The sequence below is a fragment of the Hemibagrus wyckioides genome, linkage group LG26 (assembly GCF_019097595.1).
Source record: "Hemibagrus wyckioides isolate EC202008001 linkage group LG26, SWU_Hwy_1.0, whole genome shotgun sequence".
Taxonomy (NCBI): Eukaryota; Metazoa; Chordata; class Actinopteri; order Siluriformes; family Bagridae; genus Hemibagrus; species Hemibagrus wyckioides.
Genome location: NC_080735.1, coordinates 2,808,743 through 2,827,737, shown reverse-complemented (window position 1 = coordinate 2,827,737; position 18,995 = coordinate 2,808,743). Strand labels below are relative to the sequence as shown.

Genomic DNA, 18,995 nt, shown 5'->3' with positions numbered 1-18,995 from the left:
CACACAACATCATCACACATCACACACAACATCATCACACAACATCATCACACATCATCACACAACATCATCACACATCACACACAACATCATCACACAACATCATCACACAACATCATCACACATCATCACACATCATCATCACACATCACACAACATCATCACACAACATCATCACACACAACATCATCACACAACATCATCACACATCATCATCACACATCACACAACATCACACATCATCACACATCACACAACATCATCACACAACATCATCACACATCACACATCACACATCACACACAACATCATCACACAACATCATCACACATCATCACACATCATCATCACACATCATCACACATCACACACAACATCATCACACATCACACACAACATCATCACACATCATCATCACACATCACACACAACATCATCACACATCATCACACATCATCACACATCATCATCACACAACATCATCACACAACATCATCACACAAAATCATCACACAACATCATCACACATCATCACACAACATCACACATCATCACACATCACACACATCATCACACATCATCATCACACATCATCACACATCACACACAACATCACACATCACACACATCATCACACATCATCACACATCACACATCATCACACATCATCACACATCATCACACATCATCATCACACATCACACACATCACACATCACACATCACACAACATCATCACACAACATCATCACACATCATCACACATCATCACACATCACACACATCACACATCATCACACATCATCATCACACATCACACACATCACACATCACACAACATCATCACACAACATCATCACACATCATCATCACACATCATCACACATCATCACACATCACACACATCACACATCATCACACATCATCATCACACATCACACACATCACACATCACACATCACACAACATCATCACACAACATCATCACACATCACACACATCATCACACATCATCATCACACATCACACACATCATCACACATCATCACACATCATCACACAACATCATCACACATCATCACACATCATCATCACACATCATCACACATCACACACAACATCATCACACATCACACACAACATCATCACACATCATCATCACACATCACACACATCATCACACATCATCACACATCATCACACATCATCATCACACATCATCATCACACATCATCACACAACATCATCACACAACATCATCACACATCATCACACATCACACATCACACAACATCATCACACATCACACACATCATCACACATCATCACACATCACACACATCACACATCACACATCACACAACATCATCACACAACATCATCACACATCATCATCACACATCATCACACATCATCACACATCATCATCACACATCACACACATCACACATCACACAACATCATCACACAACATCATCACACATCATCATCACACACATCACACATCATCACACATCATCATCACACATCACACACATCACACATCACACAACATCATCACACAACATCATCACACATCATCACACATCATCACATCATCACACATCACACACATCACACATCATCACACATCATCATCACACATCACACACATCACACATCACACATCACACAACATCATCACACAACATCATCACACATCACACACATCATCACACATCATCACACAACATCATCACACAACATCATCACACATCACACACATCATCACACATCATCACACAACATCATCACACATCATCATCACACATCATCATCACACAACATCATCACACATCATCATCACACAACATCACACATCACACACATCATCACACATCATCACACATCATCACACAACATCATCACACATCATCATCACACATCATCATCACACATCATCATCACACATCATCATCATCACACATCATCACACATCATCATCACACATCATCACACATCATCACACATCATCACACATCACACACATCACACATCATCACACATCATCATCACACATCACACACATCACACATCACACAACATCATCACACAACATCATCACACATCACACACATCATCACACATCATCACACAACATCATCACACATCATCATCACACATCACACAACATCATCACACAACATCATCACACAACATCACACATCACACACATCATCACACAACATGTGATGATGTTGTGTGATGATGTTGTGTGTGATGTGTGATGATGTTGTGTGTGATGTGTGATGATGTTGTGTGTGATGTGTGATGATGTTGTGTGATGATGATGTGTGATGATGTGTGATGATGTGTGATGATGTTGTGTGTGATGTGTGATGATGTTGTGTGTGATGTGTGATGATGTTGTGTGATGATGATGTGTGTGATGTGTGATGATGTTGTGTGTGATGTGTGATGATGTTGTGTGTGATGTGTGATGATGTTGTGTGTGATGTGTGATGATGTTGTGTGTGATGTGTGATGATGTTGTGTGATGATGATGTGTGTGATGTGTGATGATGATGTGTGATCATCATCATCGCACAATCATCATTACACATGTGTGTGTGTGTGTGTGTACATCTGCATCAGTTTAACCTATAGAAAGCATTTCTCAGCCAGTCCCTTGCTTGCAGTCGCGGCTTGAACCCGAATCATCTGGACTGCAGGAAGTGTGAAATTTTTCCATTCTTAGACAGAGTTTCCACATTTTCCCTTATTTCCATATATGGACTCATCCTCAAACCTGGAGCCAAGACACAGGAGCAGATTCGAGAATTAAATACAAATAGTATATTACAGACACAGCTACCATTAGTATTGTTTAAAAAAGTTTATTGTGTATAAAAGTTTACATTTATCAGATTAGCATGCCACAGTTTAGCATGTAACAGATTAAGATGAAACAGATTAGCATGACATAGATTAAGATGAAACAGGTTAGCATGACTCAGATTAGCATGCCACAGTTTAGCATGTAACAGATTAGCAGATCATAACAGATCTTCTGCTAGGTCCACCTTTATTTTTGGCTTGTGGAGATGCTTTTCTGCTCACCAGGGTTGTAAAGAGGGATCATTTGACTCATGCAGGTTGTTCATTTCTGACTCGGATCCTCGGATTTTAGCAGTTTCTGAATCCAGCCACCAACAACCGCGCTATCTTCACTGAGATCCCTGAGACGTATTTCCTCATTCGGATGTTTGAGGAATGTTAAATGAAGCTCATGATGTTACTTGCTGGTCCTGCTACATGATTAGCTATCACAAATTATATTGGATAAAGATTATTTCCAAATTCTGCTCTCACGACATTTACAAGCAGAAAGATTTCACTCTAGCTCTTTCAGCACATAAGTAAACTTGAACATTTTTCCAGAAACCCGGATTAGACGGAGCGCCCGGTAACCCGAAGCCAATTTCACCTTCCCAATACCGTCAATTACTCAAAGGAGCTTAATCCCATGCTAAGCCATGACGCTCTCCTCAGACCGAGGGTGCTGATCCCTCTGACCGACCCTCTCACTAAGAGCATGAGGAAAACGGACCTCGGACCACGGTCTTGTGGGACCTCTTGGGGGTCAGCAGGGTCAAGTGGGGATGAAGCATGAAGCAGCACTGAGAATGATGATGATCCTGCTGTGATTGACAGAACCGGGGAGGAGACGCAGGAAAACAGCTGAGGGTTTGGGTCAATGCCACAGAAACCCTCTGAAAGTGCTGTGGAACGTTCCGGATGGTTTTGGTTTGGCGCACATGGTAGGATCTGATGACATGATCAGCATCTAACTACTTCGCCGCTTCCTCCTCAGAAGATTCGAATAGCTTGTAAAAATGCGCAGGTTTTATTGTTTAATAGATTTATATTATATTCTGTGCATATTTTATTATATTATTTTAACTTTTAACTATTACTGTGTATAGGAATTACATAAAAAAGAAAAGACTGAAAAATGTAAAAATATATTAATTAAATATATTATAATGAAAAATAAACATTAGGAAAATAAAAAAAATAACATTTTATAATGAATTATTTATGATCAACTAATACATAAAAATGTAAATATCTATATCTATATCTATATATATAATTTTTATTACTAAATACTAATTAAATATATTACGTATTAAATATTTAACCTTGAAGAATGTAATGTTTAGGATAAAAAATGTATTTAAAAAATTACAGATAATTTTAAAATAATTTCCATGTAAAGAATAAAGAAAAAAAACCTTAGTGTCAAGATTATATATATTTAAAAATTAATTCATTAAAATCAGAAAACAGTCTGTGTATCATTTTTAGAAACGTCTAGACGATTTGGTGCTCTTTACAGTGAAACGTCTCTTTAAATAAAACATCATATTTACATATTTACATGGCAAAATACCGGGACGAGCTCAAGAGCCTCTAACTAAAGCTTTAAATCCTGAGCTAAGCTCCGCTGCAGTGTTAGCGCTCAAAACACCGAGCTGCTGCTTTCGTCTGGTTTTTGCGGTACACGCTAGGAATTTTCTCTTTCCAAACGGAGCTGTGTGTGTATGTGTGTGTGTGTGTGTGTGTATGTGTGTGTGTGTGTGTGTTTACTCTCTGGCTACCAGTGTTTCGGCTGATTGAGATAGCCCTATCTTGCACTACTGCGATGGATGGCTTAGCGTAGTAATGAAACCCAGGTGTGTGTGTGTGAGTGTATGTGTGTGTGTGTGCGTGTGTGTTAGCGTTCGGGCCCCACAGAAGAGAGGGTGCAAAGTTGAACCATATGTAAAAAGCTGATAACTAGCAGGGAGTAAGGACACACTCTGTCCTATAGAGTAACATATGGAAAGTTGTGGCGAGTTATATAACCGTATATTTTGTCTCTAAAAGGGCTTATAATTACATTACTACTTACACGGTTGTAAATCTTTTTTTTTTTCCTGTAATACCGATGAGCAATAAATGATGTGCAGTGTCATGGAGAAAGTGTTTACGTCAGAAACGTAAAAACGCACGGTTGTAGAAATTTATGATTTTCATTTGGAATCCACGGAGACGAGGTTCGGCTTCATTGATAGTGAAAATATGAGCCTTTCAGTTTTGAACAGCGAGTCGGTACATCGCACCCTGCTCGCTGCTTCCAGCAACACATCCATTACCAGGATTCCTCCAGACACATCTATATAAATACATTTAAAAAAAAGAACCTGAAAGATCAACAGTTTCCTTTGGCTCATCATTTAGGAGTCACATGACTTCCTTATAACGTGAGAGAGAGAGAGAGAGAGAGAGAGAGAGAGAGAGATAATGGCAGTCTCGACTTACTTATGTCTTAAGTGAAGTAATGAAGGTTTGAATAAAAACACTGCTACAGGAGCAGCTATAAGGAGACAATTTATTGTAATTTCAACTATACACTAATCAGGCATAACATTATGACCACCTGCCTAATACTGTGTTGGTCTCCCTTTTGCTGACCCGTCCTGCACTGTGTATTCTGACCCCTTTCTATCAGAACCAGCATTAACTTCTTCAGCAGTTTGATCAACAGTAGCTCGTCTGTTGGATCGGATCACACGGGCCAGCCTTCTCTCCCCACGTGCATCAATGAGCCTTGACCACCCATGACCCTGTCGCTGGTTTATCACTGTTCCTTCCTTGGACCACTTTTGATAGATGCTGACCACTGCAGACCGGGAACACCCCACAAGAGCTGCAGTTTTGAAGAAATCCAGTCGTCTAGCCATCACAATTTGGCCCTTTTGGTCAAACTCGCTCAAATCCTTACGCTTGTCCATTTTTCCTGCTTCTAACATCAACTTTGTGGACAAAATGTTCACTTGCTGCCTAATATATCCCACCCACTAACAGGTGCCATGATGAGGAGATCATCAGTCTTATTCACTTCACCGGTCAGCAGTCGTAATGTTAATGTAATGGCTGATCAGTGTATCTAGCTCGTACGTAGTGAAATGAGACAAAAAGACAAACAGGCAATACAAAACAGTAGAAGTATAGAAGTATAGACAGAAAGGGCCGGAAAAAGTGCAAAATAGGAGAACTGTAAACAAGTGGGTTCTTGTAAACATATATACGCTTCTGTATAGCGTTGGTTTGCGGCAGTATGAAATGCGTGCAACTACACCGACATCAGCAAACTGAACGAAGTGCAAATACAAGCATGAGTCTATACATGTGGGTGGAGTTCTAGACATGTATGCGTTGAGTCTTGTGATTTGAGATCAACATATCAATCATTTTCTACACAGCAAGTTGCATGTCTTTTTAATAATAATACTGATTAGTCGTTGTTTCTGGGTGGCATGGTGGCTTAGTGGTTTGCACTATTGTCTCACAGCAAGAAGGTCTGGGGTTCAAATCCCAGGTTCAAACAGGCAGGAGCCTTTCCGTGTGGAGATCTGGTTTCCTCCCACAGTCCAAAAACATGTACATTAGGTTGATTGGCAATTCTAAATTGCCCACAGGAGTGTGTGTGGTTGTCTGTCTATATGTGTGGCCCTATTAGGGATCTGTGTGTACCCCTGCCTTTTGCCCAATGTGTGCTGGGATAGGCTCCAGCAGATCCCTGTGACCCTAATTAGGAATAAAGCGGCTATAGAAAATGGGTGGATAGTCGTCGTTTCCTTAGTGAACTCTTTCAGGATGTTATTATACTTCATGTTTTACAAGCAAAACATGTGTCCAATTACATTTCCTTCACTTTCCTGCTCTTTAATTTTTACCAACACCTTAATTACACTAACCTTTAACTTGGAAAATATAATATAAATATAAATAAAATAAAACATTAAAAATACACTCTGATTAATATTAATTATTATATATTTAAAATAATTACATTTTTTGTTCTTTTTAATAAATAGATAATTAGTGCATTAAAACAGACTTTGAGGAGTTCAAATCTCAGGGCTTTTAAATGTTCATTTCTCATCGATCATCAGGATTACAGCTTTTGACATCCGAGGCTCTAATCCCTTGAAACGCTGTACGCAACATTCTAGATTTTTTTTCATTACATGACGGTGCGATATCTAGTTACAGACAGGCCTGAAACTCTCACCGTCTGCACGGATTTCTGGCCAACTTCAAAATCAGACCCATGGAATTTTTCTGGCTTGTTAACCAATCTGTCCCAAATTGCTTAACATAGCAGAACAGACAAAACCGTTTTATGGGGCTGTACGGAAAAGACCTTGATGATATCATGACTGAGAACACAGATGTCAATTTTTCTCTCTCTCACACACACACACACACACACACACAGGAAGTAATGAACTAGAGAACGAGTATGAGTTTTGCCTCTTTTTTCCCCCCCAAGTATGTTAAAAATAGACTATGTTTACATTCTCTTGGCTTTCTGAGCTGTTATTTGGGGGAATTACTGCTCAGACTGCAAGGAGAGCTGTATTGTTCAGTGTCTTCTGAAATATTTATTGCCTGTAGTCTTATTCCCAGGCAGAGAGTCTCGGAGACAGAGGAACTGTGCAGGGTACTACCACACAGCATTCATCAGGGCAGATTATCAACACTACACACACACACACACACACGCACACACACACACACACACCCTGCTAATGAACTGGTGAGGGATGTTTATGAGAAATCGCTTACCAACCACGCAGATCAGTAACAGATGCGTTCTGGCATACGAGCGTGTGCGCTGGAGCCGATTTGACCACTGCACTGATTCCAGCCTATGAAAGTCTGGAATGTCATGGTGTTCCCTGATCTCTTCACCAGATTCCACTAGCCGTTCCACTACACCATCACCTTATGAACTTATCTTAAAGGGATGGTCGGCCATAACAACATAGTTTTTGCCTCCTAAAAGTTTGTACAATATGATCTAATGCGCTGGGATTTTACACGTCAGTGTCCATTGTAACTCAAGAGTCTCACTTCCAGTCACAGCTTTATTCTGGGAGAAGGCTGTTCCTAGTTTGCAGCTTACTAGAGCAAACGTTCCCACCGTCCGAACATAGCCGTACAAGGTGCTGAAGAGACACCAGCCATTAGCCAGAGCTAGCGCATCAAGATCCATTTGGCCAAGTGTGAGATTAACTGTCGAGTGCAGCCACGGGATGTGTACACATATGTAACCACGAGTTTTTGTTTGCATCTGGTCTCCTTATGCATGTTTTTAGAGAGCCTTCAGAGGAGGATGATGAGCATGAAAGGAAATTGCGATGAGCTCTCTTCTGCAAATCTGCTCCGCATTACACTGTGAGCAATATCAATCCGAACAAGCTGCCTCGACCTGCATGGGGTTCACCGCTGGCTCTCGAACACAGCCAAACTGGGAAAAAGGGGGTGAGCAGAAATCATTAAAGTCCTCCTCTGATGAATGGAACATGGCAGTTATGCTAATTTCCAGTAATTTGCAAAACCTCACTTGCCTTGTTGTCCTTCCTCGTGATGTTGGGATCGGGGATTGAGCGGAGTCATATTTGGTTCTGGTTATGTAGACTGAATGGTCTTCACTAATCCATTTCAGCAGACCGTTTAACTATTTTAGTCTTTGAAACAGTGTTTTCTTTTTCTTGACAACACACATAACTCTGAGATAGTTCTGGAGAACCTTGGAGGTCTTCTTTTCACATCAGACTGGATCGCATCCCAGGTTCTCGTACACCACCCTGGAGCCATGCTCCATACACTACTTGTGTTTATCTGAAAGTAACCAATCCTCACCTTGATCTATGCTTCCTTTAAGGCTCTAGCACGGATCGAACTGGCCCACTGAAGGTTTAGGATAAAAGGAAGACATGCATCAAGACTGCTAATGAATGAGTAAAGAACTTCTTCTGTCTCCTCAGGCTGCACTTTGGGTGGTTTTAGCTTGATAGTCGTTTTAGACCATGGGTGTCCATCTTATCCACAAAGGGCCGGTGTGGGGCCAGGTTTTCATTCCAACCATGCCGAAGCCACACCTGAGTCTACTGAAAGCCAAGATCAACTGATTAAACAGGTGGAATCTGGTGTGGCTCCTGCTTGACTGGAATGAAAACCTGTCTAATCTAAGTGTCTGCACCCACACCAGTCTAAGGCTGGTGTGGGTGCAGACACTTAGATTAGACAATCCTGTTTCAGACCCTGACCTATGTGTACTAGCATGAGCATACAGGATGTTATGAAACATAGGACTGACTCATTTCTGATTATTACACATACACTATTCTGCCCAGTACAGAAACAACCTCATCCCAAGCTTCACAAAAGATCCCTTAGTGGAAATTTGGAGGCACTCTTGTTGGTCCATAACAGCTGGTCCATGGTTTGATCCAGAGCTTGAGTTAAGGTCTATAAAGAGGATCATATGTTCTCCTTGTAAATTTCCACAAGGTTCTCCAGAAACACCCAGGAAGTTTGACGGATGACTCTTAATTGACTCTAGATGTGAATTTACGTCCATGTTGCCCCATGATGCAGACCTTGTGCCTGGGCTGGGCTCCAGTTTGACCATGACTCAGACCAGGATAAAGTAGTGACTTAAGTAAGGAGGGACCCTTCTAGGGTATTTTCCAGCCTTAAGCTCCACCACAACACTGACTGGGATAAAGTGATTACTAGGGATGAATTAGTATCAGTGATACCGCAGCAAAAAGACAAGCACTTCTGCCAATAGTGAAGGTTGTGAACAGCGTGAGAAATTCTTTTTCTTTTACTATAGCCCCTCATGTCCACATGCCTTATATTTCAGATTGACAGATTCAATTGCATGCACATGCTTGCGAGTCCTCTTTGCTTAATTTGATGACTCTGGAGTGTCAGACTTCCCTTCAGACTGCGCTTCCCAGAACATCTTCATTCACCCCATCAGGATAAACAAATTATCCAAATGAAAAGCAAAAGCCATCCTTGCCCACATCTGCTTATGTAGTGCCTTCATTCCAAAGCACAACTCCTTTTTTTCTGCAGCCATGAGAGAATAATAATGGGGTGGAATTTGTGTCAGCCCGTCTCAAGAAAATAAGATATCATGTCTGTCCATCGGCCTGATGTCAGGCGCTCGGATTCGAACCCGCACGCATCATCCCCGTGCAGCATCCTAAAAGGAGTTCAGCCAAAGTTCAGATGTCTGCAACCACCAAACAGCTTTCACTTTCCCTCTAGGTTTCTGTCTGTGAAGGGGCAAAACGATGCCTCCTTGCACATTCGATTAGTCAATGAGCCAATGATTTCTTTTACAACATCAGCCACATGTGTACTAGGACATTCATCTCCAGGATTTCATCATGCACCATGTAAATAACCTCATCCATAACTGGAAGAAGGAGTCTGTCAAACAGTCAAGTTCTGGTATTAATCTAATCTTGAGGGATGCTGGGAGAACCTAACAGGAACCTCTGCCTACAGATACAACGACGGAACCATTAATAACATGATATTACTTGGTTCCGTGATGTCATTCTTTTGTTATCCAGTGCAGAATTTCATACTTTGGACCCAGGAGAGAATTGGATATTATGACAGATATTTTTTAATAGCTGCTTGTCATGTCATATGATGGCACAATGATGGAAATGAAACCAAAGCCGTTTGGAAATCCGTAATATAATACGCTTCTTAGCCAAATGGAATGGGCTGTGGCCAGAACTTTTTTTAACAATGGGGTGGCCAGGTGTGACCAAAGACAAGGTTTTTTTTGGGGGTGACAATTGAGGGTGTGGCTAAATACTAACTATATCTATAGAAAATTACCTAATTTTACTCCTAACTCTGTACAGCCTGAGAAGGTAAGCAATATTTGCCAAGTCCTGAAAATGTAACACACAAACGAGTTAATGTCCAAACACATCATTAATTCTAAAACCTACCATCAATTACGCTGAAATGGATTAAAAGTAAAATTAATATAATTAGCGAGTACACAAAGTGCGGTTAACTCGCATCCATGCAAATGGCATGAAAACATTATGGACGCTGATGGAGGGAACTTCTTTTTCTTCTTCTTGTGAAATTTCCAATGATGTAGAATATTTCAAACAGATGCGAGTTCATAACGGAATAGAAAAGAAGGTGTCAAATTCACACCTCAGTGCAAAAATGTTATTTTTCAAATATTTTGATGATATTTTAAAATGCTGTAGATTTCATGAAGGTTTTATTAATGTTATTTATCTGAAACTCGAACATATGTTGTTGTGACTTCAGCTCTGTGAATGGAAAATGTAAATATTCATACTTGATTTATAGATTTGTAAAGGGAATAAGAGAGACGTCTAACAGCGAGCGAGGACGCGGTGAGGTAAAGCCGCAGCAGTGAAAACTCCCCGCCTGGAATCGTGGTTGCTCAATCCCTGGAACATGCTTTCAATTTTCTTAAATCAAACACATCAATAAAAACAACATATCAGCGTGCATATTGATACTGTTATTGCGAAAGCATAAGAAAGGCTTTAATATTTGTTGAGGTCTGCGAGATCAGGTTCTGGTTTCTGCACAGCGCCGAGACAGACCTGCAACGTTTAATGTCAGATCAAATGGACCACGCTAAAACCTCCGCATACTGTTCGCTGACATCTGAACACTGGCGATGTTTTGCTTTTCCAGCCCGTTTGTTCAAAGTGCAGGCGAAATTCCACAGCGGAGCTGGTTTTTATAGAAAGCTTGTCAGTTTGTCCTAGGGCTAGTAGCGCAGTGCGTTCATGGGGCCACTGGGGTTAACACAAAGTCAAATTCAATCAAACTCCCATCCTGGAATTCTCTCTATCCACGGAAACCTTCTCCCAACATCAAGATTTACTTGTCAGTTATGATGACACGCTGCCAGATCCCGTTTCCTGTTTTCCATATTGTATATGTTAATTGCTTTGCAAAATTACTATATAAAACACATCAACATTGGGGTTAAAGCGACAGATTCACCTGCTGGATTGGATGGAGGACTCGGGATCTCCTGGTGGCTGTGGAAAGCTCGCTTAGTCTGGAAGCAAAAAACATCATATATCAAATTCTATTCCTTCATAAACATTCCAAACTTCTTTATTAACTGAGGTTTATGCATGGAAAGTTATACACCCTGCTCATCCTCTGAGACACATAATATAATCATGCGCTTTTAAAAACATGCTAGCTGATTTACTAGAAATGACCAATCAGAATCCAGAAAAAATTCCTTTTATTCTCTTTTTCTTTAACCTAAGCATGCACTCAGAGAGCAGGATACTCTTTTCCAATTCCCCAAAATCGTCCGAGTCATACCTCACGACATGGAGAATCTGGCTTCTATAAAGACATTGTCTAATATTACAGCTTAAATCTTGTGGCTTTTCCTGGGAAAAACTTATGAAGTCCTAAAAGTCACTTGGTTATGAGTGGGCACAGCAGGTCCAGAGCTTCAGCAACACGAAGTGAAACACAATCCATGATATGACTATCCTCCAAATAATAAGCTCTTGTCAGCGTGGAATGATAACACCATAACTCGCTCGAGCGTCCCGAGGAGCATTCTCCTGGAGTTTTTTTTTTTTTCCAGTGTGCGCATCTCTTTTAATTTGCCTGGGATTCTTTTCATGATGAAAAGCGAAACCTTTTGGTGCAACATCTGGTTTGGAAACCTTCAGCGTCTCTCGATGGACAGAGCATTCTTTGCTGTAATGCAACAGAAGATGGAAAGAATTATTTGGTGTAATGAAGAACTTCGCCACCACTGTTGGTTTAAGCGAACTCAATTTTGCGGCTAGCGGGGTTCCAATTGGCTGCGAGGGCTATCGATCACTCTACCGCTGGATTTTCATTCATTCGAGGATCGAAAAGACGTAAAATGATGAGAAAACGTATATATTTAGTCTAGCCCCTGAGGACCTTCAAGGAAAAGGATCAAAAGCCCCACCGTGGAGCCAAAAGCAACAATTAAACATTCTCTTGATCAGCGTGTCGTCCGTGTTTATTGAGTTTGCGAGTGGGCTTGAGGTCAGACCGAATCTGGCAGAAGATTGAAAGCGTGAATTTGTTGGACAGCTGTTTAAGGGTACAGCGGTGGCCTGTGTGCAATATGTGACCATCTTTGGCCCTGTGGAATGAAAGAGGAAGAAAAGAGGAATCTGAAACAACTCTCTTGGCTTTGAGAGAAGCGACTGTGAGCAATCAAGAAAAAAAAAAACGTGTCAGCGAGGTGGACTCGGTTCGCTTCCAAGTGACTCGACTCACCTGTGGAAAGTGAATCAAACAAAAAGACTCAAACTGCTAAAAAATAAACAGTAAATTCTGGCACACAGCTAATAACAATATAAACATGTTTATCATTATCGTAATCTAAATTAGCATCATATTCTATTTATTACTAAATTAGCATCATATTCTATTTATTACTAAATTAGCATCATAATCTATTTATTACTAAATTAGCATCATAATAATCAATTAGCATCATGTCCATCATCTCTTGCCAGCCATTTTTGTCATTTTTACAAGCAACTCAATTGTTTAGCCAAATTTCATGACCATGTTTTCAGCTACACGTCCCTCATTCAGCGTTTTATTTACAACTTCCTGCGTTTTGCTTTGAAACCTTCAGCAGTGTAACTTTACTTCACAGTTGTTGTTGTTGCCATAGCAACTTCTGCAACTTCTGTGTGAATGAGCACTAACTTTTTTCTTTCTTTCTTGGAAGTATGAAAGCAAGAACTAGATTTCAGAAACCCACCATAAATAATACTTCAGATTAGCAACAAAGTAAGAATCGTGCAGACTTTAGCTAGCATGACTTTGTTCTTAGCAACAGCTAAGCAGCAACTTTCGAGACAGAGATGCTTCAGATGATTTTAAAAATGAAACAAGCAAACAAACAAACAAACAAACAAACAGATTTAATGCTAATTAAAGAATTAGCATCTGAACTAAAAAATATTAATAATAAAGAATTCACATGATAATGTCTGAGTTAGCAAAAAATGTTGTGCTTTTTTAGCTGCTTTTTCTTTCTTTCTTTCTTTCTTTCTTTGGAGTACTCTCTGAGGGACATAACATCGTACTTGGAAGCAGAGGCTCTTCCCCGTGCCAAGCTAGCTAGGGCTTTAGCCTTACCTGCTCACAGAGATATTCATTAAAGCAGGACGTGGGGGTTCGCGTCACTCCAGGAGTCATTAATCACAGCGCTTAGTGCAGTGCAGCTGCTACCAATCAGAACGCAGACGCTCTGAGAGACGCCGTGATACCAGATATCTTCTCTTTCACCTGCTCGCCAGTGGCAGAGTTCCTCTTGTTCCTGATGCCAAATCCACACACACACACACACACACACACACACACAAGGCTTTGTTCTTCTATACTACAGATGTAAAGTCGATGGTGTGGCATGTTTTCAAGGCCCTTATTTCTGACGCTTATTTATCTTCAACTCACCTTGTGATTAGACCTGTTTAGAGAAAGAAAGTGAGGGAGAGAGATAGATGGAGAGAGAGAGAGAGAGAGAGAGAGAGAGAGTGAGAGAGAGATGGATAAAGAGAGAAACAAAAAGAGAGACGGAGGGAGGGAGAGAGAGAGAGAGAGAGAGAGAGAGAGAGTGAGAGAGAGATGGATAAAGAGAGAAACAAAAAGAGAGACAGAGGGAGGGAGAAAGAGAGAGAGAGAGAGAGAGAGAGAGAGAGAGAGTGTGAGAGCAAGAGATAGAGAGAGCGAGAGACAGAGAGAGAGAGAGAGATTTTCCAGTGCTTGTCATGTCAGATCAGAGAAACATCTTCTCTGATGCTTGGCTAATGACGAGTCTCTGCGTCTCTGCTGTTCCTAGCCGTCATTCCTTAATAAGCGGCGCGGCTGGACGACCAAAGCTCATCTGCTTAGCGATATAAGGTCATGCTGTCATCACTTTTCCCATCCCAAGGTCTGTTATTCTGCGAAAACCACCTCAACACCTTAACACCACGCTCGCTAAATCCAAAAAAATAACATGGAGAATCCTTGCATCTGATTGGTCGGACAGAAGCTAACCGCTAACGTCATTGTTTCTATAGCAACAACTTACACAGAGACGCACTGGAAGCACTGGTTTTGTATTGTTTTTGTTTTGAAATAAAATACATAAAATAAAAATATAACAAAATATAGAAACAAACATTTGCCTGCTCGGCAACGTGAAACAGATAGACTCCTGTAACAGGAGTTAAAAAATGAATATTTTTCCCTGAAAATTTACCTCAGAGTTAGTTGCTATACTGCAGCGCTACACCGTACCTGCTAAACCTGAGGAAAATAATTTAGTCTGCTAATGCTAGCTTTCTAACACACTTTCTGCTGCTTCTTTAATGCTAAATTAGCACCTTTTTTCACATAAGAAGATGTAGGACAACATCAGCTTTAAAAAAAAATTGACAACCAAGATTATTTTTAACAAAATATCTGTCTGTTACAATTTCCAAATCTTTTTGTTAAATGATTTATTAAAATAAATTAAACACTGCTAGCGTCGGTAAATTGCAGTGAATAAAAACGTGTGGTTGTGTTGTAGATTTGTATAAAACACGCTGCGGCCTGTTTCTAATCGCTGTAGCTAACGTGCAGTGACACGTTTCTCAAGCGGATGATTTGAGACGTTAAAGAAACAGCGAGCGCGAGCAGTTTAATGCGCTACGACGTTACACAACACCATCTGCCAATTCCGCTGTCCGGCCCATTAAGCGCTCTGAAGCCAACACGGATAATGACGAAGAGCACTTCTGATTTTCAATTTCTGCCGTGTACGTCGTACGGCGAAGGAATCAGTGTCGAAATTTAATTTGAGGTGAGGAAGCGTTTCTGCTTAAACGGATTACGCTAATCAGTCGTGGTCACAGTTTACTTCAGGTTTTCCGCCGCACCGCTGTCTCGCTGACGGTCATGGAAACAGGTCATGACATCTATCACAACACCGACATGTCCGTCTGATTTTGACCTGCTGAACAGATTAAGGAGAAAGCTTCTGATCTTTTCACGGATTTGGATCTGTTCCAATAAATATTTGGTTTCTGACAAAGAAAGATATTCAGTACGTGCCTTGTTTTTTGTCCGAATGTTTAATCACATTTAATCGGGACTGAGAGCGCCTCTGCGAGGTGGACTCGCTCCAAAGCCAAGTGAACTCTACAATCGACTCTGAATTGACTCAACCTGCAAGTGAATCAAACACAGAACTCATTCACCTGTTTACTGAATCAATTGAGTCAAATTGATTCATTTGGTATTTCGATTCACTTTAATAATTTAGGAATCCGACGTCTTTCTGCCACGTGAACTTTAACGAGTTCCTGTAGCTCATTACTTTTCAAAACGCTGATCTGTTAAAGCAAGACAAGACACCAGTCCTCAGTTTGCATCGTCCAATCATGATTCACGAGTTTTTCTGTATGTTAATAAATGCTGGTCCCAAGATTCTCTTCTTATTCAAAGTCTCCAAAACGATAATCCCGGGAACGCCAAAGCAATAATTAAAGAAAGCGGAGGAGAGAAGATGGATGGCTCGACTATCTCATCCGTGCCTGTCTGGATCTTCAGGGAGACGAATAATCTGCTCCCAAGCTCATTTCAGGAGCTCTGCTACCTCTGCAGAAAAGTCAATAATAAAATAAAATGTAATTATGCCATTGTAGCAGATCTCTCTCTCTCTCTCTCTCTCTTGCTCTCTTTCTCTCGCTCTCTCTCTCTCTCTCTCTGGTATTTGAGTAATGAATTATGCTCACATTAATGCTCCAGGAAGAGCGAAATGTCATTATGGAGCTGTCAGGTGTTCGCAACCCGGCACTCTTTAACAGATACGTAAGCTCACACCTGTACATAGCACAAGCGCTAATGCTAAAGTGTCTGAAAAAGATAAGGAGTGGAACGTCATCTCTAACGTAACCTAGTTTTTACTTCTTAGAGCTTACAAGCTGCTAGTCATTAACTTGTTAAGCTACTAGATGCTTTCTTTGTGTTAGCTAGCTACATTATTTACCTCAGAGTTGGTAAATAATTTAGCTTGCTATCATAGCTAGCACACTTTCTGCCTCTTCCTCAATGCTAAATTAGCACCCCTTTCACTGAGGAAGGTTGCCATAGATGTAGGATAACATTTTCAATAGCTAACTAACAAAAATGGAGTTCTTTTCTCAATATAACTTAGTTTAGAACAGATTAGTTACAGCAGAGCTACAACTGTGTACACTGCAAGCTACTAACTAGCTAACCGAACTGAAACAGCTTGTTTGTGGAAATATCGAACAAGCTACTTATCATTTTGGCAATGCTAGCGTTCCTGATCACCTTCCTAACTTTGGCTAATTAACAATAATGATAAAAAGATAGTGAGCTGTGTGAAAAGGCAGTGTAGCATTTTGTCATGCTAGTTACTAGAGCTGTTATTTTGAAAAAAAAAAATAAAATAAAGCTCAGCTACAGTCCCACTGCTGCTAAAAAAAAGCTAAAACTGCTAAGTTTGTAGCATTACCTGAAGCTAGTGCCTGTCCAACACGGCTTTATTGCTAATCTCTCACGCATCAGCTAGCATGATGCGCTGAATGTAATTCACAACGGATTCGATCCTTGAAGCTTTCTAGTGCTAAAAAAAGGAAGAAATGTGGGGAATAAAAGCATAAAATATAATATGATGAAAGAAAAGTGTTTTATTTGTTTAATTTAGTTTCTTTTTTCTCAGAGCCAATGATTAATGTTTAGCTAAACATTGCGTCAGTTAATAGGAAATATTATCTCTGTCCTCGTAAAGAGTTTATTAGCAGGTTAAAGGTGAGTGTGCTAATTTAGCCCAGCGCTGCTGCAGTGCCAGTGAAGTCTATTCGCAGCTCAGACAGCTATATAATCCTCGCCTGGCTGCTCGGCGTCTCGGCGGACGGCGCAGGCTGTGATTGTGGGATGGAAACGAAACGATACACGCCGCTTTTCCTCCTGCTGAAAAGTATATTTAATGCTCCGAAGCCCTTCAGCACGCCGCGTCAGACTGCTGGCCCGCTTCAGTCAAGTCATATTTAGATCCGGCTAAAAATGTTATCTAGAGGACAGACGAGAAAAATCACCCTCCAGCCAGAGCCTCGTTTGGAACAGTGACACTGTAGGTTTATAATATCGCCTCTTCATCTCTCTACGCATTTTTTTCTCTCTTTTTATTTATTTTTTTGTTCATGTGTTAGCTGATGTTTTGAAATCAAAGGCAGGTGTGCGTAATATTTAAAAAATGTTAAATTTAATAAAACGTTTTCTTTTCCTTTTACCTTTCCTCCTCTCCCTCTTTCACCAGTCACTTTAATAGTAAATGAAAATATACTTTTAGATATTGTTAATAATTACCTTCTGAATTGGGGGGTTTACTAAAACAAACAAACAAACAAACAGTTTGTTTATGTAATGACTGGTAATAAAGAAGTAAACATACAAACAAACAAACAAACAAATAAAATTGTTGATTTAATGCTGGTGGGACACAAACAAAAACGAATAAATGCAGACTGTTGATTAACAAACAAACAAACAAGAAATAGAGTCTGTTTGAGTGGGGTGATAAACAAACAAACAAATGTTTGTTGATTTAATGAAATGTAATGGCAAGCAAGCAAACAAATACACAAACTGTTGATTTAATGAGATGTGACTGGTAGTAAACAAACCATCAAACAAACATAATCATAAACATAATCTTTTTATGGAATAAACCAGTGAATGAATAAACAGTCTGTTGATGTATTATGGTGTGAGTAATAAATAAACAAATAAAATTGTCTGTTGTCTTAATGTTGGTGGGACACAAATAAAAACAAACAAATGTAGCCTGTTGATGTTAATTAAGAAAAAAACAAAAAACAACAAACAAACAAGAAATAGTGTCTGTGATGTATTGGGGTGATAAACAAACAAACAAACAAACAAACAAATATTGGTTAATTTGATGAAAAGTACTTTATAGCAAGCAAACATACAAATAAACAAACAAGCAAATAAACATAAATATAATCTTTTGGTGGAACAAACCAGCGAATAAAATAA

At 40.1% G+C, this 18,995-nt stretch overlaps 1 long non-coding RNA gene across 1 annotated transcript; it reads right to left on the bottom strand.

The window, feature by feature from the left end:
• Positions 1-2,661: 2,661 nt before the first annotated feature.
• On the bottom strand, positions 2,662-14,526 carry LOC131347024 (uncharacterized). The gene is made up of 4 exons (XR_009203702.1): positions 14,394-14,526; positions 14,076-14,256; positions 11,916-11,973; positions 2,662-2,787 (listed from the first exon to the last, which is right to left on the bottom strand). It is a non-coding gene; the product is annotated as an uncharacterized LOC131347024 (long non-coding RNA).
• Positions 14,527-18,995: the final 4,469 nt, after the last annotated feature.